The sequence below is a fragment of the Ambystoma mexicanum genome, chromosome 6p (genome assembly GCF_040938575.1).
Source record: "Ambystoma mexicanum isolate Mex_15411 chromosome 6p, UKY_AmexF1_1, whole genome shotgun sequence".
NCBI lineage: Eukaryota > Metazoa > Chordata > Amphibia > Caudata > Ambystomatidae > Ambystoma > Ambystoma mexicanum.
The window spans coordinates 156,411,279-156,434,772 of NC_090935.1; the positions used below are offsets into that span (position 1 = coordinate 156,411,279).

The following is a 23,494-nucleotide window of genomic DNA, read 5'->3' on the forward strand; positions in this document are numbered from 1 at the left end:
TCCATGCCCTGTCCTGCAAGCAACCTTATCTGACTTTCCACAAGACGAGGGTGGTGCTGCGGACGCACCCCTCCTTCATGTTTAAGCTACCATTTCCAGGTGGCTCTCCAGCTGTATCAGTCACTGGTTGGCAAACCAACCACTGCCCGGCCATCTGAGAGCCCATTCAACCAGAGCGATCGGTGCGACGACAGCGTTCCTGTCTGGTCTGCCGCTGCTGGACATCTGCAGGGCTGCTACGTGGAGGTCTAAGAACACCTTCACAAGATTCTACTGCATTGATAGTGATTCCAGAGAGGAGTCCAGGGTCGGCCAAGCAGTGCTATGCAACCTGTTCACTTGAAGTTGAGCCTGTTCCGGAGGTAAGAGAAATTGCTTCTGTTGAGCTTTGCCACCTCCTGTGGTTGCGTATGTATGTACTGCTATGTATTTGTTACTAATGAGCATGTGAATCCATGCCAGACCCCATGCTGGAGAAGGAACAAGTTACGTACCTGTAACTGTTATCCAGCATGGGACTGTCACATGCAAACTCTCCCTCCTGCCCCTCTGTTGCTCTTCTTGGTCATACTGCCACTTTCCGTGCTACCAAATCTGAAGATGGCTGCCAGAGGAGGGACTTAGGGAGAGGGCAGTCAATGACTGGGGCAGTATGACCCAGAGCTCAGTGATTGGTTTATAGGAGAAATACAGTTTTTAAATGAAAGTTAAACTGTTTTTTTCTTTTTCTGAGCATTCCAGGCCTGACGAAGGGGAATATTCATGAGTTTGTGAATCCATGCCAGACCCATGCTGGAGAGCAACAGTTACAGGTAAGTAACTTGTTCCTTACTTAACATGCCATTGAGCCTAATTCCCTGTGCGGAAAGGCGGTTGAGGATGCTCTCAAGAGTGCCAAGCAGGAATATGACACCCTAACATCTCTGGGACAATTATGTTAAATGTTAAAGGTATTTGTACCGCGGACCGTCATCAACGGAATTGGTCCCCGGGCGCTCTGGCGGATCTGTAAGTGATAAAAGGTGGGCGGGGGATTGGTAAGTAGGATGAAGAGGGAGTTAGGATAGTGAGAGGAGTGGTGTTCTGTTGGCAGCTTCAACTCGGTGTACACAGTGTGCTGAGCTTTGGTGCGGGTATTGGGTCGGTGTCAATCCGCGTGTGCTATTTGTAAGAGGATTCAATTCAGCACTACAGCCAAGTCAACGCCTAGTCTAGAATACTGAATGAAAACCCTTATTGATATATCTTTATGTCCAGATCATGCGTTCTGGATGACTACCCCTATATAACACCCCTCTCTTGGAATCCTCCTGACCCCACTGAGCCAAGAAGTAGTTCTGTTTTGCAAGTTAAAGGTTTATTTGATAATTTAAACAATAGATATATATATATCACGCTTTATAATAAATTAATAATTGAATATCACACTTAATCTGATCAGTAATCAATAATGGATAGTCTGGCACTAGCACACTTCTTTATAATCAATGATTGGTTATAGGATGAATAAGATAGCAACAATACTTTATGGTTTCAAATTGATGCAAGGTGGAATGAAAATGCAGTACAGAAAATACACAATATGATTTCAACAAAACAATGTAATCACTTTTCTCTGGCAATTCCCTCCCCCCTTTATGCAATGCAAGGAAATGAAGGAAAGCACACAGTTCTCAGAAATGCAATCAAATGTAATTCAGTTCACCCCAGCAAGCTTAGATTACAGATCTGAGTTTTAAACACAGGCCCAAAATGCTTTTATATGTGCTGGCAATGAAGTGAAAAATATACTAAAATGCTTTTAATTCCCTCTAGAGGTTCAGGGTGAGTGGTATCAAGTTAATATTAGCCCAGACTCACTTTTGCAATGATTCAGGGATGATTAGCAGGTTAAACTAATTTTTTCTTTAACGAAAGGCAAGCAGCAGCAGATTTTTACACGTGGAGAAACTTGCAAATCGCGGCAAAATTCGCGGGTGCGCCGGGCGCGATTACAGAGGAACTACAAGGACTATCACTATCGTTTTGGGGTCCTAGGACAGCCTAGGATCTCAGCTTCCAGATGAGTTACTGCAAGTCTCTAGCACAAACGGTCACGGAGATATGAGCGATTAAATAAAGGTTGTTTTTCAGATTTGAAATTTTAAAGTTCAAAAAGACAAGTGCAGCTTGCAACTAGAAAATGACAGGTGACAGTTAGGAGGCAGTTCTACTTAGATTAAAATAGCTTGAATTATATTATTTTAACTAAGAGATTGGTTCTGCACAGTTCTGCTATGTACTCACAATATATTAGAAATATGCCTCGCCAAGGATCTGGTCAGGTTTTAGACTGGACTCTGGTCTCTGCACTTCACAGTGATCTGGGTCAGCTCTACTCTGCTGGTCTGGGTCTCTGTCTCTGAAGGTGGATAGATTGAAGTCTCTATGTTGGCTCTCTGGAGGTTGATGGAGGTAAAGTATGGATTTTCCGGCAGAGCTTCCAGCTGCAAATGGATTTGAAGGTCCCTATCTGTCCTGTCTGTTTGCTTTTATCTGTTTTTAAAATGGGTGTGTGCGCAGCATCACTAAACCCTACCCCTCTCCACTTGCCATTGGCCCAATTCTCCCCTCTCCCATGATTGGGGAAGGAACTGTGAGTCAGAGCGATGTCATTTTATGGCTTGCAGAGAGAACACTCCCCTGTCAAATTGCACATAATCTATATTTGATAAAAAAAGACATATTTGCACAGGTACAAATTTGTTTAAAATTACATGCAACCATCACATATCACAGGAGGTATACCCTGTCCAAATCTGCTCTTCCTGGGGGCTTGCATTCAGAAATGGCAACATTTGCACTTTTTAACTGATTTTGCAATTTCGGACATTAACCCAAATTTACACACATGTGCGCAAGGAGTATGGACATTAGTTGATGAAGTGTCAGATTTTTCACATGCACACATTTTGAGTAATATCCTCTTTTCCGCTAAAACCCCCCTGAACATACCACCGGGTCCTAGCACGTCTTAAAATGTGGGTAGAAAAATCACAAGAATTATGGTGTCATTTAAATAATTTTCACAAGTCCGTACTATGAATGATCCATCTTTTTAGAGTTAGGTTCTGGCCCCAAAGGGGTGTGGTTTCCCCCCAGCACAAGGTTGAATTTCTGGTTTTTCCAGTTCTGCCAAGCCAGCTTGCTCTCACAGGCACCGCCTCTGGCAGCCATCTTCAGATTTTTACCGCACGTTCATGTGTTGGGATCCTCGTGCTATTGCTCTCGAGTGTTAGTACTATTTTTTTCACGTTTTTTCTCAAAAAATTTTCGGTCAAAAGAGCCTCAAGCTCCACCGACCTTCCATCCGATCAACGGGGACCCGTGTCGGATTCGTCTGCGCCCCTCAAGGGTGAAGATTTCGTCGAGCTACGCTTTTGGAGGACTCCAGAAGTTTCTCAGGCCCGGTCATGGCCCAGGAGAAGGGAAGCTCGACGCCCGGAAAGCTGTTCAGGGTCTGCCCTGGATGCCAGCTGCAGAACGTCTTCAAGGAGGACGAACACTCTTTTTGTCTTTACTGCCTACATGAGGACAAGACGCACGTGGAGAAGGACTGTGCGTTTTGCGGCAACATGTCGGAGCGGACCATGAAGGACCGCCATCGACGTCTCGCCAACTGGCTGGAAGGGAAGAGCCTGTCAGGCGAGAAGAAGAGGAAATCCGCGCGGTCTTCTAAGACCTTTGAGGACGCCCCGGCGACGGGGGTCCAACATAAGGCCAAGCACCGCGAGTCCGCTGGCACCGGGAGCGCCGAACGGTCGGGCTCTACGGGCGCCAGGCTGGGCGCACCCTCCCCGGCACCATCAACCACGAGCCAACGCTCTGGGTCGGGTAAGAGGAAGGCCGAGCACCCGGCGAGGCTCCTAGAGAGGCCCCGGTCGAGCTCGGAGGGGGAGCGAGGCACTGTCCCCCCCCTCAAGGATAAGGCGGTGAGCGCACCTAAGGTGGTGAAGGCCTTAATCCATCCGGCCAAGCCCTCTATCAAGTCTGTCGCGGCGGCCCTGGCTCAGCCTGTGGAGGCTACGCCAGTGGTGGCGACCTCGGGGCTCAGAGTCTCCCTGCCACCTCGGAGGGAGTCCTCTTTTGTGCCCATCGATAGGACCCCCGTGAAACCCCCCGTGGGGAAGAAAAAGGGGGGGCAGGGCGTCGTAGATTCGGCCTCAACCTCGGAGGAGGAGCTGGTCGAAGTCTTAAGCCACGGCCTGGGCGTGGAAGAAGACCGGCCCGTCGGGATGGATCCCGACGCAGGTGACGACATCGTCGAGGGTACCGACGGGGCCCCTGATCGCCCGTCGGATTCCCCTCTGCCAGCGCCGCGAGACAGCTCGGCGGCCATTTTGTTGGCTATATAGTCCTTATGCTCAGAGATAAGGATGAGACTACCGTTGCCGACGGAACCTCTCCCGTCGGGGGACCCAGAACCGGGACCTTCTGGGGTTCCCCCTACCAAGAAAAGAAGGATCCACCCTCCTCCTCCTCCTTTTCAACCGTCGCGCCCCTTCCAGCCCTCCTCCCCGTCCACCCGAGGGGATGATACGGGGACTGACACGGCAGCGACGGGTACGGACGACGAGGTATAAGACGAGGATGTACCGTCGTCGCCTCCCACCAGGGCTTCTCCGCCCGACGAGATTGGATCGTTCCACTCCATGATCGCCAGGGCATCCGAGCTTTTCCAACTCTGCCCTGAGGAGAAGAAGAAGGAAGGTTTCCTTTATCAGCGGCGCGAGGCCAAGAGGAAGACGGTCCTTGCAGTGCCTCTATTGGACGACATTTGGGATGAGGGCCTCACCCTCCTCAAGAACCCTTCCACGACGCCAGCTAGAAGAGACCGGTACGAGAAAAAGTACCGGGTCCCGGACACGGCCCCCCTGTGCCTCCGGGCGCAGCCTACCCCGGACTCCGTCATCTCCGCGGCGGCCAGGAAAAAAGCGGGGGGGGGGGGTGCGGCCTCCATCGACTTCCCCACCGGACGGCGAGGGAAAGAAATTGGACGCTATGGGATGCAGTGTCATCTCGTCTGCAGCGACGACGATTAAAGCTGCCAACGCCTTGGCGATCGTGGCCCGATACGACAGGGAGCTCTGGTTCAAACTGGCTCCCCTGCTGGACTTCTTGCCGGACGACGAGAGGGCAGAGGCCCTGGAGATCCTGCAGGAAGGTGAGGTGGCTTCGGACCACGCCATTACCATTGCGACGGACATCGCTGACACTGGGTTCCGCCAGTTGGGCAACGGCGTTTGCCTTAGGCGGCGTGGATGGCTCAAGGCTACGGACTTCCGTCAAGACGTTCAGACCAGAGTCCTGGACATGCCCTTCGATGGGAACAACCTGTTTGGGAAAACAGTGGACGATTCCCTTCAGGCCATTAAAGCGGACACCGAGACGGCCCGGGCCCTTGGAGTTCTGCAACAACGACGGACGCCCTTTCGGAGCAGCGGGGGCAAGGGCGCCTCCAAAGGTTCCGGCGGCGGTTTCTCCTCCTACCGTCAAGCGGCCCGCTCGTCGTCTCAGGAGGCCTATAGAGGACGAGGCAAGTCTGGCGGACCCCGCCGTCGTCGCCAAGGACAAGGCGGCAAAGCCTCGTCGAAGCAGGATTGAACCGGCCGTGGGGTCGGGCCCCCACTGAAGCACCCCGGTGGGAGGCCGGCTGGCGAGCTTCGTCAGCGTGTGGGAGTCCATCTCCACCGACCGTTGGGTGCTGGACGCCTTGGCCCGGGGCCACGCGCTCGAGTTTCAAAGAAAGTGTCCGCGCGTCCCCCCCGTGGCCAGGAAAGAACTGCACGTCCCTCAACTTCTCCTGGAGGTAAAGGCGATGCTCAGGAAGGGCGCCATCAAACTCGTCCCAAAGAGGCTTCGGGGCTCCGGAGTTTACTCGAGATACTTCCTCGTGAAGAAGAAGACGGGGGGGATGGCGCCCCATCCTGGACCTGCGACGTCTGAACAAGTTCATCAAGGCGCAAAAGTTCCAGATGGTCACCCTCCAGCACGTCCTGGGTCAGCTGGAGGAAGGAGACTTCCTGTCGTCGTTGGATTTGGAGGATGCCTACTTCCATATTCCCATCCTGAAGGGGCACCGAAAATTCCTCAGGTTTGTGGTCCAAGGGCGTCATTACCAGTTCAAAGCCCTCCCCTTCGGACTACGGTCGGCACCCAGGGTGTTCACCAAGTGCCTCGCACCGGTGGCGGCGCAGCTGCGCCGCGAAGGGATCCACGTCTACCCCTACCTGGACGACTGGCTCATCCGAGCCAAGACAAGGGAGCTCGCCGTGGTTCACACGGCAAGGACCGTCCAACTTCTCACGGACCTGGGATGCTCCGTGAACTACGCCAAATCCCACCTGGTACCCGCGCAAGACGCTCTGTTTCTGGGAGCGAGGCTCAACACAGTGTCCCTTCTGGCCTCCCCGTCGGAGGAGAGGACCAGCACCATCCTGGGCAAGGTGCAGCAGATGTTGGTGGCCGACGCGGCCAAGGTGAGGTCCATCAAGTCCCTCCTCGGAATGATGTCTTCCTGCATCTACCTCATTCCCATGTGCAGGCTCCGGATGCGCCCGTTGCAGGAGTTCCTGGACGCGCGCTGGATCCAAACGACGGGCAGCTTCGAGGAAAGGATCACACTCGACGAGAGTTTCCGACGAGCGATCCGGTGGTGGGGCACCCGCGCGCATCTGATGGCGGGCATGGCCTTCCAGACCCCAGCCCACCAGGAGACAGTGACCACGGATGCCTCCCTGGAAGGGTGGGGAGCGCACACCGAAAATCTGCACGCAAGAGGCCTTTGTGTCATGATCTCTGCTTCCAAAAGGTCAGGGTTTTCCCAACTCCCTTGGAAGCAGATCCATAACCCAGGTTCCGAGTGCCAACCAGTCCCAATTGGGACCTTTTGGACCCAGTCCTGGCGCCAGTGGCACCAGGCTCATAAATATGCCCAGTCCCAGCGCTGGAAGCGCCGGGCTCATAATGCTTGTGTGGACTTACCTGCAGCAGACCATGCTGCTTACTTGCCTGCCAGTTGAGCCTCTGATCCTCTTCTGTTTGGAACTACTTTTCCTGTTGGGTGGGGCTGGAGCCACTCCCTAGATTCAGAACACTGGAACTCTTCTGGAAGGCAGGAACTCTTTTCTTACTTAGGCGTGGCTGTGGAAGGAGACACCTAAGCACTACAGGAGGCTATTTAAACCACACCCGGTGGATGAATCTTGCTTTGCGTTATTCTGCACCCTTTGCAGCAGAACGCTCATCGTGTCTTCTGCATCCGTCCTGGGCCTAAGGAAAAAGGCTTACCATCCTGAATCCAGTCTTCAGCAACACCTATAAAGACAAGAAAGAACAGGTTAGCATTCCGGCATCTGAAAGGCAAAGGCTTACCTACTCTTCGTGCGCTCCGGAGGTCTTCACACTGCATTCCGGCATCTGAAAGACAAAAGCTTACCAACTCTTCGCACGCTCCGGAGGCCGTCAGCGCTGCATCCCGCATCTGAAAGACAAAGCAAGGTGCGTTTAAAGACATTGGGGAACTTTAATACTCACGTGCCATTACTCCTTTCCACATCTAACCCAGTGGGTATCCCGGCACCCTGCAGCCGCTCCGAACTTGTACCTGCAAAATAAAAAGACAGTTAGAGCGCATCGTGAAGCTGGCAACAAGCGCTTACTTACGTGCTTCCAGGCGCTTCTATTCATCACACGGGCTCCATCTTCAACTCACTTCAGCCCGTCATCCGCCATCGCCGGAACCCTGCAAAACAAGAGACATCATTATTAAAGACTTTAAAGACATTTGAGTTACTCGAAACTTACCGTTCGTGCAGTAAACGACGGACAGCAGTCCTCTGGAGTCAAGAGGCCTGCGCTACCTATCCAGTGAAGAAACTGGTTACAGCACCCTGCCCCGAGGCAGATGGAGAGCTCGGCATTCACTTACCTAAGGTGAGAGCGTTAACCTGTGGGGGTCTACAGGAGAGGAGAAGAGGAAAGAGATAGGGACACCCCAATAACCCCAGTTCATTAACCCCGTATTTTCTATCTGCAGACATCTTACTCTGCACGTCAGGCATACAGGGCACAGAGGTCCAGCCCAAAGAGCCAACCGGGTGCTGCACATCACCTTTGAAGATACGGTAGTCGCCCAGTCAAGACCGGTGCCTCTATGAGAATCAGGTGAGCGTTACACTTTGGCTCCCGACGGAGAAATCCTTACATATCAACGTCCTGGAGCTCCGTGCAGTGTTTTGGGCCCTCAGGTCCTTCCTTCCGTCCCTCAAGGGCAAGGTGGTGAGGATCTTCACCGACAACACCACCACCATGTTTTACATCAGGAAACAGGGCGGAACCAGGTCCCCAGCACTGTCCAAGGAGGCGCAGGACCTGTGGCATTGGGCAGTCGCCCAAGGGATGTTTCTGGTGCCGTTTCATCTGGCAGGGATAAAAAACACCATCGCCGACTCACTCAGCAGGGAGCTGCGCTCGTGCCACGAGTGGGAACTACGGCAGGATCTAGTGGATCGCCTCTTCCGACGGTGGGGCACTCCCCAGATCGACCTGTTCGCGACGGCGACGAACTCCAAGTGCCGGAGGTTCGCCAGCAGGTTTCCCCAGGCGAGGAGCATGGGCGATGCTTTCTCGTTCCCCTGGGAGGGCCTGTTCCTCTACGCGTTCCCTCCTTTGCCACTGCTAATCCGGCTCGTCAACCAGCTCAAGAGGTCACGGTGCAGGATGATCCTCGTCGCACCTGCGTGGCCGAGGCAGATATGGTTCCCGGACCTTCTGGACTTGTCAGCATCCCCGCCAATCAAGCTGCCGGTGGACGCAGATCTGCTCTCCAGGGAAGGAGGCGCCATCCTCCACCACGACCCGAAATCGCTGAACTTGCAGGCCTGGCTCCTGCAGCGCTAGAGTTTGGAGGATACGACATACCGGCCGACTGCAGAGGTTCTTGCAAAGGCCAGGGCGTCGTCGACTCTTAAATGCTATGGACACAAATGGAAGAGGTTCTCTGTCTGGTGCCACGCACAGAAGATTAACCCTCTACGGATTACGGCTCCCCAAGTACTGCCGTACCTGCTGACGCTGGCCAAAGCTGGACTGGCACACGCGTCCATCAAGATTCATCTTGCTGCGATCTCCCGATACACCAGAACCACGGGGCGGACGTCCTTGTGGTCTCATCGTCTGGTGAAAGAGTTCATGAAGGGACTGTTCAGATCGTTCCCGCCGGTGAAGGCTCCGGCCCCAGCGTGGGAGCTCAACGTGGTGCTGACCAAGCTCATGGGACCTCCGTTCGAGCCTCTGCACTCGGCCCCGTTGAAGTTTCTGTCGTGGAAAACAGCGTTTCTTGTGGCCATCACCTCCGCACGACGGGTGGGAGAGATCCAGGCCCTTTCCTGCAAGGCCCCGTACTTGACTTTTCACGACACGAGGGTAGTGCTCAGGACGCACCCCTCCTTCATGCCCAAGGTACCGTCGGACTTCCACCTCAACGAACCCTTGGTGTTGCCTGTATTCTTCCCGTCGCCTTCGTCGCCGGCTGAGAGGACTTTGCACTCGCTGGATGTGGCTAGAGCGCTGAAGTTCTACGTAGACCGCACGAAGTGTTTTCGGAAGACGTCACAACTCTTTGTGAACTTTGGACCTGTCAATCAGGGGAAAGCTCTCTCGAAGGCTTCCATTTCCAGATGGCTCTCTGGCTGTATCATGTACTGTCACCGGTTGGCAAACCGACCGCTGCCTGGCCGCCCGAGAGCCCATTCCACCAGAGCGATCGCAGCTACCACGGCGTTCCTATCTGGTGTGCCCCTGCTGGACATATGCAGGGCTGCTACGTGGAGGTCGACGCACACCTTCACGAAATTCTACTGCGTCGACCGGGATTCCAGGGAAGAGTCCAAGGTCGGCCAAGCAGTGCTGCGCAACCTGTTCGCCTGAGGTGAGCCTGGTGAGGAGGTAAGATGCTTAATGTTGAGTTTGATGTGATGCTTAATGTTGAGCCTTTGCCACCTCCCGTGGTTGTGCATGTGTGTACTGCTATGTATTCTTTATTCATGAGCATGTGAATCCATGCCAGACCCCATGCTGGAGAAGGGACAAGTTACTTACCTGTAACTGTTGTTCTCCAGCATGGGTCTGGCATGGATTCACATGCGAACCCTCCCGCCTACCCCTCTGCGGCTCTTCACTTGGTCATACTGCCACTTCACGTGCTTCCAAATCTGAAGATGGCTGCCAGAGGCGATGCTTAGGTAGAGGGCAGTCATTGGCTGTGGTCAGTATGACGCAGAGACCAGTGATTGGTTATTACTACGAAAGACAGATCAGAAACGAAACTGATACTGGTTTTTTCTTTACCGAGGATTCCCAGCCTGACGACGGGGAATATTCATGAGCATGTGAATCCATGCCAGACCCATGCTGGAGAACAACAGTTACAGGTAAGTAACTTGTTCCTTACGACATCTGCAATAAACCATCTGCCTGGGTGAAGGGGGTTGCATTGTTCAGAGCGCCTGTATTCTGTGGGGGCTCCCCTTAATTCAATTATCAGAGAGATGGCATATCCTTAGTGTGGCCAGCAAAAGGCAGATAGGCCTGGGAACACAGCTGTGACTCAAGTTTCACTCCTGATGGGGGGTAGTTGCCAGGCAAAATTCAGTTCCTTAAGCCAGGTTTCAGATAAAATGTCACTTTTTGTTACCCAGTTTAAGTCAAGACAATGTTTACATATGCAGCTAGAATGCTGATTCTAAGTTTAAAACTATGACATTTAAACAATTGCAACCTATGTGACACTCAAAGTAGGTCACTCATTTCTTCTAAACATTTAGATTTTTAGTGTCTTTCAGTCCAAATTTACTTAAACTGCTGAAATCCACAGCTCAGCCAGTCTTGTTATAAACCTTCAAGTCACTTCAGAATATAACTTTACATTGGATCCACCTCTCAGTAAGTCTTTCTTTGGCATGTTTTGGGTTCATTTATTCAGTTTTCTACAAAAAAGTAAAATCTGGTGTTTTGAAACGCCGGCTTTTTGATAGTGGTGAGTACTGGTACTGCACCCCTTTTTGGGATTTAAGAAAATGAATTCCCAACAGTTATGGGTTTGCTTTTGGCAATCAGCATTGCCATTCCCAATGGTTTCAGACTACTGTGTGGGTAGTCCAATGGTGGTTTTAGGCAGTGTCCTTCTGTGCCCATAACATCGGCAAAAATGAGTGGCAGCCTATTCTTCATGCATTTCCCTGTGCATTTTCTGGGAAGCTCTGGCCATCATGATGTTTTCCATGTCAATACTGCACACTTTTGAGGTAGGGCTCGGATGCATGGGTAAATACATCCCACATGTTTCTCCGTCTTATGTGTTGTTGCAGTGTTGTGAAGTGCGTGCGGCTTGTTGTGCGAGAGATGGTTGTGTGAGTTTTTTGAGTGAGATGGGTATGCAGAATGTGAGCTTATATTGGTTAGTGGGTTACAAGACTTTTAGCATGCTAACATTCACAGTTTCGTCGAAGTGTGGCACTTGTTGGCCTTCACATGTGGGCATGCCAACATTCACAGACCCTTCTAGGTGGGGCGCAGGCTGGTGTCTAGAAATCCGTCCAGGTGTGGCACCTGCTAGCATTCAAGATTCATCCAGACGCGGGCATGCTGTCCTTCAATCCCATCTAGATGCGACGCAGGCCAATTGTCCACAATTCTAAGTGTGGCCTGTGCTAGTCTTCACGTTCAGTGTAGGTGCTGGCATGCCAACACTCAGGCTTCACCGAGGTGCGGGCATGCTAACATTCAAGGTCCCATCCAGATGCGACGCAGGCCAACCGACGCAATTCCATCCAAGCAAGGCCGTACAAACATACACAATTTTATCTAAATGCGTTTGCCGGTCTGGGTATGGTCCGTCCGGTACGTACGAGTAGGTGAGTCACTTGAGGCTTTCGTCTGGGTCTAAGTATGTGATCAGTCTCTGGAGCCTCCTTTAGTGGCTATTTTCCATGATGTCTTAAGCTCTGTCGGGTGGTTGGTTCTTTGGTTCGAGTGTTTGTCCAGTTTGAGGGTGGCCGAGGTCGGAGTTATTTTCACTGTTATAATGTCTGCACATTCTAATGCGTCTCCGTTGTGGTTACACTGTGAAGAGCCATGATTTGAGGAGTTTCCTGAATGCTAGGTGGTTTGTTGTGTTCCGTATATTCTTAGGTATGTCGTTCCAGGTTTTGGGAGCCTGGTGAGAAAAAGAGAATCCACAGAGTGTTTTTCTGTTGTAGGGTTTTGGTTCCAGGCGTATGTCGGTGCTTGATGTTAGTGTTCTTGTTGGTTGATGTAGGCGTAGTTTGTCGCTTAGGAATTGTGCGCCATGCTTGTGTATTGCTCTGTGCGTGATGCACATTGACTTGAACTTTATTCGCTGTTTTAGTGGTAGCCAGTGTAGTAGTATTAGCGCGGGTGTGATGTTTTCTCTTCTGGGTAGCTTGTGGAGGAGTCTGGCTGCTGCATTTTGTATGCGTTGCAGTTTTTTAGAAGTCATTCGGGCATGCCCAGGTATAGGCTATTGGCATAGTCTACTCATGATCAGGGCGATGATGGTAAGTGTTTTGTTGGCGAACGACAGGAACGGTAGGATCCTTTTTGCTGCTCGCAGGAGGAAGAGACATTTCTTGATTACCAAGTTTACTTGTGGCTCTAGAGTGAGGTTGTTATCCATCAAGACCCCTAGGTTTTTTACAGTTGATGATGGTTCTGGTGTGGTGCCGAGCTCTCTTGGCCAGGGGATGTAGTTGATGTCTCCTACTTTTTTTGAGACAATCATTATCTCTGTTTTGCCTGGGTTGATTTTGAGATGGTTGAGGTTCATCCAGTTGAATATGTTGCGAAGGCAATTCTCTAGTGTGGTGTTTTCTTCTCGGGTATCTTGTATGTTGAAGATTATTTGAGTATCGTTGGCGTAGTTGTAGCATGTGAGGCCGTGTTTTTTGCTGAGTTTGATTAATCGGTACATGTAGATGTTGAATAGAAGCGGTGAGAAGGATGATCCTTGAGGTACTCCGTACGTGGAGCCTCTGGGTTTGGATTTAAATGGTTTCATCCATACTATTTCTGTTCTGTTTGTTAGGAAGGTTATGATCCATAGTAGGGCAGTGTCTGTTATCCCTAGTCCTTCTAATCTCTTTATGAGGATGGTGTGGTTGACCGTGTCGAAGGCTGCAGACAGATCAAGGAGAATCAGGGGGGTACAGTTGTCCGAGTCTGCGTTTGTTTTTAGGTCATCCCATATTGAGAGGAGAGCCGATTCTGTTCCTCTCATGGGTCTGAAACCAACTTGTGCCTGGTCTAGTAGGCTGTGCTCTTCTATGAATTCTTGGGTTATTTGGTAGACGTACGTTTCTAGTAGTTTTGCTATGTAGGGTATATTGGAGATGGGTCTGTAGTTGGATAAGTCCTCTACGTTTCATGTTGTGTCTTTGAGAAGCGGCTTGATGTACGCTGATTTGAAGGCCTGTGGTACTTTACCTGTTGAGATTGAGAGGTTGAGAAGGTTCCTGTGGTATTCCATGGGGGTTCCTTGTTTGAGAATTGTTTTGTATATGTCTGGGGGGCAAGGGTCTTCGGGAGAGCCTGATTTGTTGCTTTGGTTTACCAGTTTGACAAAAGGCTCAACTGATAAAGCTTTGTAGCTTGTTTGCGTGTTCCTCGTCGGTGTCGGTGGGGTTTGAGCTGTGATCGCTTGGTCTGTTTTGTATGGTGTGTTGGATGGAGGTTATTTTGTTTTTGAAGTGGTCTCCGAGGTCCTTGCAGAGTTTCTTTGATGGAATTGGCGTGTTATTGCAGCCCGGTGGGTTTTTTATTTTGTTTATGATTTTGAATAGTTCTTTTGGGGCATTCGGTGCTCTGAAGATTCGGTTATCGTAATGTTGCCTCTTCGCTTTTTGTATTTCCTTTTTATATAAGCAGATCTGTTGTAGGAATTTCAATTTGAAGCGGTAGTGTTGTTGGTCCTCCATTCAGATTCTAGTTTTCGTTTTTTTCTTTTCATGGCATTGAGTAGTGGGGTGAACCATTTTGCTGTAGTTTTCTTACGTGATGGGGTGAAGGGCTTTTCTTTGGCGATGTCGTCTAGGATTGTGGCGATCCAGGTATGAAGTGGGGCAACTTTTTTTGTCTAGGTCTGCTTCTTCCATGGTTGGTTTGTGGTTTGCTGAGATCTAGGAGCTCGGTTAGGTTGGAGTTTTTTATGGTTCTCCAATTTCTTTTCATCATGATGGGTCGTTTTTCTTGCTTTTTAGTTGCAGCAGACTTTGTGATTATGAATGGAATGATGAGGTGGTTGCTCCAAAGTATTTGAATTGGGGGCGCCGTGGTGATAAGTTCCTTGTTGGCGAAGATTGCGTCAAGTGTGTGCCCTGCTGAGTGGTTTGCTCCTTTGACTAGTTGTTGTAGGTGTCATGATGCCTACCCCCGGGGACCCAGACCAAGTCCAGCTAACCCGGAAGCAGGCATCAAGTTATCCTAAGCAAGCCCAACAACCCCTGCTAGGGGCTATTTGGGTCCAGTCCTGGCGCCTATGGTGCCAGGCTCATATGGAGAGTCAGTCCTGGCGCCATAGGTGCCAGACTCATAGATTAAAACTTACCTGATGCAGACCATGCTGCAAGAGCTCCAAGCCAAAAGAGGCTTGGAAGGGACTACTTTACTTAGGGACTATTTTTTTACTCGGGCGGGGCTGGGGAGGAATACTTACCTGGGACTACTTTGGGGTAGAGCAGCACACGCTTCGCGTTATTCTGCATCCAGCTGCGTAACGCTCACCGTGCCTGCAAGTCTGCATCCAGCCTTCTGCCACGCCCGCCTCGAGTTTGGAGCTCCTAGAAAAAGGGAGAAAGAAGGAGAAAAGGTTAGAACAAGAGCAATACCTTTGATCCTTACCTGAATTCCCAATCCATCGCATCTTCGAGCTGGAAGAAAAGTTATTTTATGCGTGCCGCCTTGCCTGCTGCAGCGCCGCGCTGAACTCACAGGCCTTCGCAGCATCTTCACATTCCACCGCATCCTCCTGCATGTTCCCGCCGCACTTGGCACCTAAGGAGAAGACAATAACAGCAAGGTGAGCCAAGGGAATACACAGAGGAATATTAGTTACCCCCCCCATAGACTTACCTGATTTTACCACCGGGGGTACTATTCCTCTTCACGGGTCGGCGCAGCTTCCACTGCATCTTCGCCGAACCCCGGCCCCTAAGGGGAAATAAAAGAACAGCAAGGTGAAACAAAGGGACTAACAAGGGGAACCCTCCTCACCACAATAGACTTACCTGATTTTTCTGCCGGAGGTGGTATTTCCCAAGACTTCATACTTTCTCTCAGCGCCTGAATAAGGGAGAAAGCAACAGGTTACATATTGACATTATTTTATCAAACTGGGTTGGAAAATACAAATCCTTACCAGAATACTACCGGTTGCCACGAGGAACTCTTCATTACGGTCAAGCTGCAACCTGCAAGGAATCGGACAAGAGTGAAAGTCAGGCATTTGAACTCTTACGAACTTTATACTTACGGCGTCTTGCCAGGAATCTCGGAGTCAATATTGTTCTGGAACTCACCAATTCCTTCGAGCCAGTGAAGCAACTGGTTATCAACGTGCCCCTGCGCTCAATGCAGGATGGAGAGCTCATCTTTTCAAACCATCAGGTGAGACTATAAGAGGGGACATCAAAGGTGATCTTTGGGGAGAACAGCAGGGGTGGGGGGGATTTACGCTCAACTGCACGGGTGGTTATTTCCCTTTCTCCATTTGCAGAAGAATATTCCTACGGGCCAAGCAAACGAAGCTAGGCGGGCCAGTCCAGTGCGTCATCTCGGCCCTACGCGTCACATTGGTGGAGACCGCAGCTGTCCAGTTCCGATCGACGCCTCTGTGAGAGCCAGGTGAGCATAACAGTAGGTTCATGGCTGCTAGTTGTGCGTTAAGGATTTTTGTGTAGTTGCGGTTTCTTCTTCGAACCAAATGTTGAAGTCTCCATTTGATGACTAGGATGGTGATTGCTTCCGTGAAAGCGTCTATGAAAGTTGCATCGTAGGTTGGTGGTCTGTATATCAGGATGAATTTCAGGTTAGTTTTGGGATTTACCGAAAGTCGTAGTATTAAGGATTCGCATTTCTCGATGCTTAGTGGATCTTCCAATTTGATGGCCAGATGTTCCTTGTGGATGATCGCTAGCCCCCACTCCCCACCTCTTTTGGATTTTCTGTTTGTTTGGATGCATTTGAAGTTTTCAGGCAGGCAGTTGTTGAGGGTGATCTTGTAGTTGTTGTCTAGCCATGTTTCGGTTACAAATAGGATGTCTATGCCTCCTTCTGACAGGAGGTCGTATATTTCAGTTGAATGTTTGCACATTGACCTTGCGTTTATTAGGTTACAGTGGATATTCTGTGTGAGATTTTGTTTTGAGGTTATTTGTTGTTCAGGTTTGTAATTGACTTTTCGTGGTGTTTCCGCGTTGATGTCGGTAGGATGAAGAACGGTGACGGCTGCTTCATTGAAGCGGTCCAATAAGTTGATAACCGGGCTGATTAGTCTTGGTGTTCGGATGAGGATCAGCGGTGGTTTCTTCATTGAGTCCGATTGCTGGGTGGGTGGTAGAATTGTTGGTTGTTGGTGCTTTGCCGTATTGTGCGTGATGTAGTGGAAATCGATGTTGCCCCTCTGTTCTTGTGATGTAAGGGGTAATGGGCCAGAGCCCTCCCACTCTCTTGTTGAGTGCTCCCATCTTACTTCCACATGTTTCAGGAAGTTTTTATTTACCTGTTTCGAGGTTTCTGTGTTGGGGTGTCAGTGTATCGTGGTGGTTGTGAGGTATAAGGATTTTTCTCCTGTATATTTTGTTTGGTTATGGCTGTTAGGCATGTTTCCTTCCAATGGGGCTGCTTCTCGTGGGTTCTGTCGGTGTTGTGTGTTCGCGTCTCTTGTTGCACGATATTGTTCTTTCTCGGCATCCTTTTCTGGATCGGGCCATATTCCAGTTTAAGTGCAGGCGTGGTACGGTAACTGGTCCTCTCTGCTGTGTTGTGCTGTCGCAGTGACCTCGTTTTTTTTCTTTCTCTGGATACGCTGGGGTGTACTCTGGATCAGTGTTACTTTTCTGTCGGTGGGTAGGTGTGTTTCCTAAGGGTGCACTGTCGGGGGGGATTAGGGTGTTAACGGTCCGCTGGAATGGGACTTAATTGAGTTAGGTTGTGGTGGCTTTCCAGGTTTTTTAGAGTAATGAACTAAGCGGAGTTAGGTTATTTGAGAGACCTGTATAGTGGGAGAGAGTCCAATCAGTGCAATCTAAATGTCACACAAAGCTGTTTGGAGACAGGACCCCTGCTAAATTTGAGAGGCCTATCCGTGCGATTTAAATGTCATACAATGCAGTTTGGAGACAGAGGCTCTGCCAAAATTTGAGATACCTGTATAGTGGGAGAGAGGCCCATCAGTGCAGTCTAAACATCATACAATACAATGCAATTTGGAGACAGAACTCCTGCTAAATCTGGTGACCTGTGTAGTGTGAGAGGCCTATCAGTGCAATCTAAATATCATACAATACAATGCAATTTGGAGACACAACTCCTGCTAAATCTGAGTGACCTGTATAGTGGGATAGAAGCCTATCACTGCAATTTGGGGATAGAACGGTGGGAGAGAGGCCTATCAGTGTGATCTAAACATCAACAATGCAATTTGGAGAGAGAACCCCTGCTCAATTTGGGAGACCTGTATAGTGGGAGAGAGGCCTATCAGTGCAATCTAAACATCATACAATGCAATTTGGAGAGAGAACCCCTGCTGGATTTGAGAGACCTGTATAGTGGGAGAGAAGCCTATCACTGCAATTTGGGGACAGAACCCCTGCTAAATTTGAGAGACCTGTATAGTGGGAGAGAAGCCTATCAGTGCAATCTAAACATCATACAATGCAATTTGGAGAGAGAACCCCTGCTGGATTTGAGAGACCTGTATAGTGGGAGAGAAGCCTATCACTGCAATTTCGGGACAGAACCCCTGCTAAATTTGAGAGACCTGTATAGTGGGAGAGAGGCCTATCAGTGCAATCTAAACATCATACAATGCAATTTGGAGAGAGAACCCCTGCTGGATTTGAGAGACCTGTATAGTGGGAGAGAAGCCTATCACTGCAATTTGGGGACAGAACATCTGCTAAATTTGAGAGACCTGTATAGTGGGAGAGAGGCCTATCAATGCAATCTCAGCATCATACAGTGCAATTTGGAGCGAGAACCCTCTGCTGAATTTGAGAGACCTGTATAGTGGGAGAGAGGCCTATCAATGCAATCTAAACATCATACAGTGCAATTTGGGGGCAGAACCCCTGCTGAATTTGAGAGATCTTTATGGTGAGAGAGAGGCCTATCCATGCAATCGAAGAGTCATATAATTCAATTCGGGCACCGGGGCTAAGTTTGAGGGACCTGTGTAGTGGGAGAGAGACCTATCAAGCAATCTAAATATCACGGAGTGCAATTTGGGCACTGGGCCCTGCTAAATTTGAGACCTGTGTAGTGGGAGACCTGTATAGTGTGAGAGGCCTATCAATGCAATCTAAATGTCATACAATGCGATTTGGTGGCAGAACCCTTGCTCAGTTTGAGTGACCTGTATGGTGGGAGAGAGGCCTATCAGTGCAGACTAAACAACATACAATACAATTTGGGTACAGGGGCACTGCTAACTCTGAGAGACCTGTATAGTGGGAGAGAGGCCTCTCAGTGCAGTCTAAATATTGCACAATGCAATTTGGGCACTATGGCCCTGCTAAACTTGGGAGTCCTGTATAATGGGAGAGAGGCCTATCAATGCAATCCAAATGTCACCTAGTGCAAGTGGTCAGGTTTCAGTGGTAGAGCGACGCTCTCCCCCGACTCAAGCCACTCCTACCTTGCTGGTCCTAGTAGTTGCTGGTTGACGGTAGGCCACTCGCTTCCCCTGCTGACACCTCCTGGAGCTGCCTCTGTTGGAGCCGCCCTTGGGTTCCTTACCCGCAAGGGGCTGCTGGGCAGAGCGCTGCCCTGTGGGACCAGTGATGAGGCCGAGAGGACAGTGAGTGGGGATGGGCGGATCGGGAGGTGTGAGAGAGACTTGGAAGAGGGTGTGGGGTGGCTGGGGGATGCTTCTGGGGCCTGGGGGTCTAGTTTGGTCACGGAATGAATGCAAGCGGCGAGGGCAGCAGGACTATTATGAAGCGGAAAGTTAGGATGCTGGCCAGGGGGGGGTCACAGGTAACGGCACTCACCTGCAGGCTCTCTGGGTGTAGTGAGAGCATGCAGGGGGCCGCTGGCATGGGGACCAGGATGCTCTGGGGCACTGCCCAATCGGGCAATCCAACAAACGTTTTGTCCAAAGGGGCTCATTTAACACAAGAAGATCCTGTGGGCAGGGCCCACAACAGTCCTCTTATTATGGTCTGGGTAGCCAATCACCATCATGGGGCACATCACAGGGGAAGAAGTCCTCCTCCTCTAATTTTCAAAGAGGCTTCAAAAGTCCGAGGTAGAGCTTCCTCCACCTGAGGCTCCACTCCACCCAAGCAATAAAACACCACTCCAGGACCCATATGCTACTCCAGTAGAAGGTTGCATTTCACAATTCATCCACGCTTGGGGGGAGGGGGAGAGGGGATCACTTTCGGACAAGAGGGTATTGTCCACCGTGGGGGGTGGATATTGTATAGAGCTGCTACAAAAACCATCCAACCGCCCGCCAAGACTGCAGAGGAAAAGTGCATATTGCTTGGAAGAGGTCAAAACCCTGCTGGCAAAGGACACCATAAAAATCGTCCAGGCAAACCAGGTTAACAAGGGTATCTACACACTTCCTTGTGCCAAAAAAAAAGACTTGACTTAATGCATCCCGTACTAGACCTGCGCCCAGCCAACATACATGTCAATCCACAGAAATGCTGCATGACGACGCTACAGGAGGTAATCCCTCTCTTAAAACCGTGGTATTACATGGCAACGTTGGATATGAAAGATACATACTTTCATATTTCAAAGTTACCGGCGTAAAGAAAATACATGCGCTTCTAAATAGCGGGAGAACACTGCCAATTTAAGGTGCTCCCCTTCGACATAGCCTCAGCTCCAAGGGTATTCACAAAGGTACGAGCAGTGGTAGCGGCGCACCTATGCAGAGTCTCAATCCCAATGTACCCTTATATAAACGACTGGCTGATAATGGGGGCATCGCCTCAAATTTGCAAATACAACACCCAAAGAACAATCAACCTTCTGTTGCAATTGGGATTCTCGATCATCATAGTCTTGTACCCAATCAAATAAAACGATTCCTGGGATCAGTCATGGATGTAAAACAGCAGCTTGTCTTCCCCCTCAACCGAGAGAGTACAAAACGTGCCGTTGCAAGTACCTCACTATCTACCTCACTATGGCCTCATGCATTTACTTAGTTCCAGATGCGCGTCTGCACATGCGCCCAATTAAAGAGTGGTTAGGAGAAAAATAGTCTCAGGCAAGCGATCAGTGGGACAATCTCTCTTGTATAGCTAATCCTGGTACAATCTCTTTGCTGGTGATCCAAGGATAACTTGCTAAAAGTAAAGCCCTTTCACAATCCAGTTCAAGCTATATTAACTACAGATCCCTCGCTCTCAGGATTGGGAGCCCACTACCTTCACACAGCTCATGCCCAGTGGGACACACCACAGCCCAGAACCACATAAACCTTCTAGAACACCTGGCAGTTCACAAGGCTCTGCAACTTTTCAGCAGCGTCTGGTAGGTCAAACTGTGAAGGTCCTCACAGACAGCATCACTGCCATGTTTTACCTAAATAAGCAGGGAGGTGCACTCTCCAAGTCTGTCCAGGCTATGCCAAAAAGTCGGGAAGTGGACACTCACTAGGAACATGTTCCTAGTCTCAACACGTTCCAGGGGAATATTTAAAAAAAGGTAGCGGGCGCTCCTCTCCAGAAAGAACATGGCATGATAAGCTGTTCTGAGATGAGTTTGCAGCACACGCTTTTTGCTCACTGTACCTTTCACAGATGGGAAATATCCATTTGCATATCAGTCTTTGACCCGCCCACATGGCAGTCCAGCACCGAAATGCTATGGCAATTCATCTCTGAACAAGAGTTCCAACAGCAACCCTATACACGTGTTTCAGCCTTGTTGGGCCTCATCAGTGAGGTGAAGCTGTGCCTCTCTGAGCACAGTGAGCAGGGAGTCCACGTCTGGTTACCCCCAGGTAACTCAAGGTGACGAACCCCAAGTTCCTTGCAAATATATTAAAAAAGGTAGCAGGCGCTCTTCTCCAGAAAGAACATGGCATGATAACCTGTTCTGAGATGTGGGAACTCAATGTTCTAGCAGACACGCTGAGTATAAATGTTCTACCCAAGGAGCATGAGTGGCAAATCAGCGAAGATGTTTTACACTGAATTTTCTCCCTGTTGGGTCATCCTACTATAGACTTGTTTGCCACAAGCCTAAAGCAATGTGCAAACCAGTCAAACCTCTGTGCCCCTTCTACATGCGTTCCCAGCACAAGGGGACAACACTGCATCCACATCCTCAGTCTATGAACTTGTCAGCTTTGCTCCTGAATTCATAGAGTTAAACACTTAAACCTTCCTTAAGGGTGTATGGATATCCTCAAGGAAGTACGGAAACCCAACACCAGACACTGTTACTTTATCTAATGGAACAGGTTTGCTGTATGGTGCCGATCACAATCCTTGACCCCAATTAACTGTTCTCCATCTAACATTCTACACAACATGCTTTACTTACTAGACTCTGGTCTAGTATTTAATTCCATCAAGTTACACCTAGTGGCCCTGTCTGCGTATACCGCTTCCCAAAACAGTGTCTTGGTGGAAAGTTCCTGTTTTTTTTTTTTTAAAGCATTCATGGATTGAGTAAAGAGACTGTACCCTCCCATTTCTAACCCTCCACCAGGTTGGGACCATAATGTTGTACTCTCAAAGCTCATGGGTCCACCTTTTGAACCTATGCACATGCCAGCCTTAAACACCGGACCTCTAAAACTACCTTTCTGGAAGACATCACCTCGCTAAGATGAGTCAGTGAACTACATGCATTGTCCGTACAAGACCCTTTTGTTGTAATCCGCAAGGTGGTTCTTAGAACACACCCTAGGTTCTCACCAAAATTCATATCGACATTCCATGTCAACCAATCCATTGAACTACCTACCTTTTCCAAACGCCTTCTAACTCGGCTTCAAGAAGCCTCCATTCTATAGATGTAAGGAGTGTGTTAATGTACTACATAAACACAACAAAACCTGTAAGGAAATCAGACCAGCTCTTTGTTTCCATGGCACCTGGTAGGGAAGGTGATCACATTTCTAAAAAACGCAATCTCCAGATGGATAATTCAGTGCATACAGCTGTGCTTTTCACCATCTAAAAAGACCCTACCTTTTACACCAAACGGTCACTCTAACAGAGCTACTTTAGCATTTATTGCAAATGTCCACCTAGACGCCATTTGCAAAGCAGCTACTTGGAGCTCCATTAATATATTTACCCAGCATTACTGCATCAATACACACTCTAAAGCAGATTCACAGGGAGGATAAACAGTGTAAAAACATCTATTTGCCGCTGTACCTTCACACAACCCACCTCCTTCAGGTACTGCTCGATAGTCTATGCAAAGCATGTTATCTAAGCTGATTCGAAAGCCTCAGAAGGCATACATTACTCACAGTAATTTTTTTTTTCTGATGCATGTATCTGCTTAGATTCACATGCGCCTCCCCCTGGAGACGAAGGTGCATAGATGTTTCACTCACTATGTTCTGCTTTATTACGTCTGTACTCGCGCTACACTTCATGCAACCTCATGTCTGAAACAAAACCATCTGAGGGCCCACAACGCGTGAAGGACCATGGGTACAGTGGTTCACACTAGGGATAGTATTACTAACACACCCAGTCATCCTCTTTTGGTATTTTGAAAACAGATCATGTAATACTCTGTGACTAACACTAGAGGTTGGCCTATGCAAAGCATGTAATTCTAAGCAGATACAAGCATCAGCAATACAAGTATGGTGAGTAATGTATGCTATATATATCACTTGCTGCCGAAGAAGCACCTCTGTCCCTTTGAATGCGTTGTTTGCTTGTTGCCACCTAGTGACTGGGGAACGTTTCTGCGTTTCCGAATCATTTGGCATCTTGATATTTCTGAGATGAAGAATCTGTGTGTTAAATATAATATTCACCAGGAAGAGTTCCTTCCACTGGAATGAATTCATTTTCCACAAATGCTAGTGGTCCTGCTTTATTCTGCTCAAACATTTCTAGATTCTGGAACACAGGACATACAACTTTAGCCTGCTGTACTTTTGTTACAGCTGTATTGATGATTTATGCAAAGGAGAAGTAATAGTTCCATGCCTTTTTGG

The 23,494-nt window shown here is 49.4% G+C and overlaps 1 protein-coding gene across 11 annotated transcripts in view; it reads left to right on the forward strand.

The window, feature by feature from the left end:
* UBAP2 (ubiquitin associated protein 2) overlaps positions 1 to 23,494 on the forward strand; it is a 1,758,279-nt gene that overhangs the window by 1,733,396 nt on the left and 1,389 nt on the right. The window lies entirely within an intron of this gene.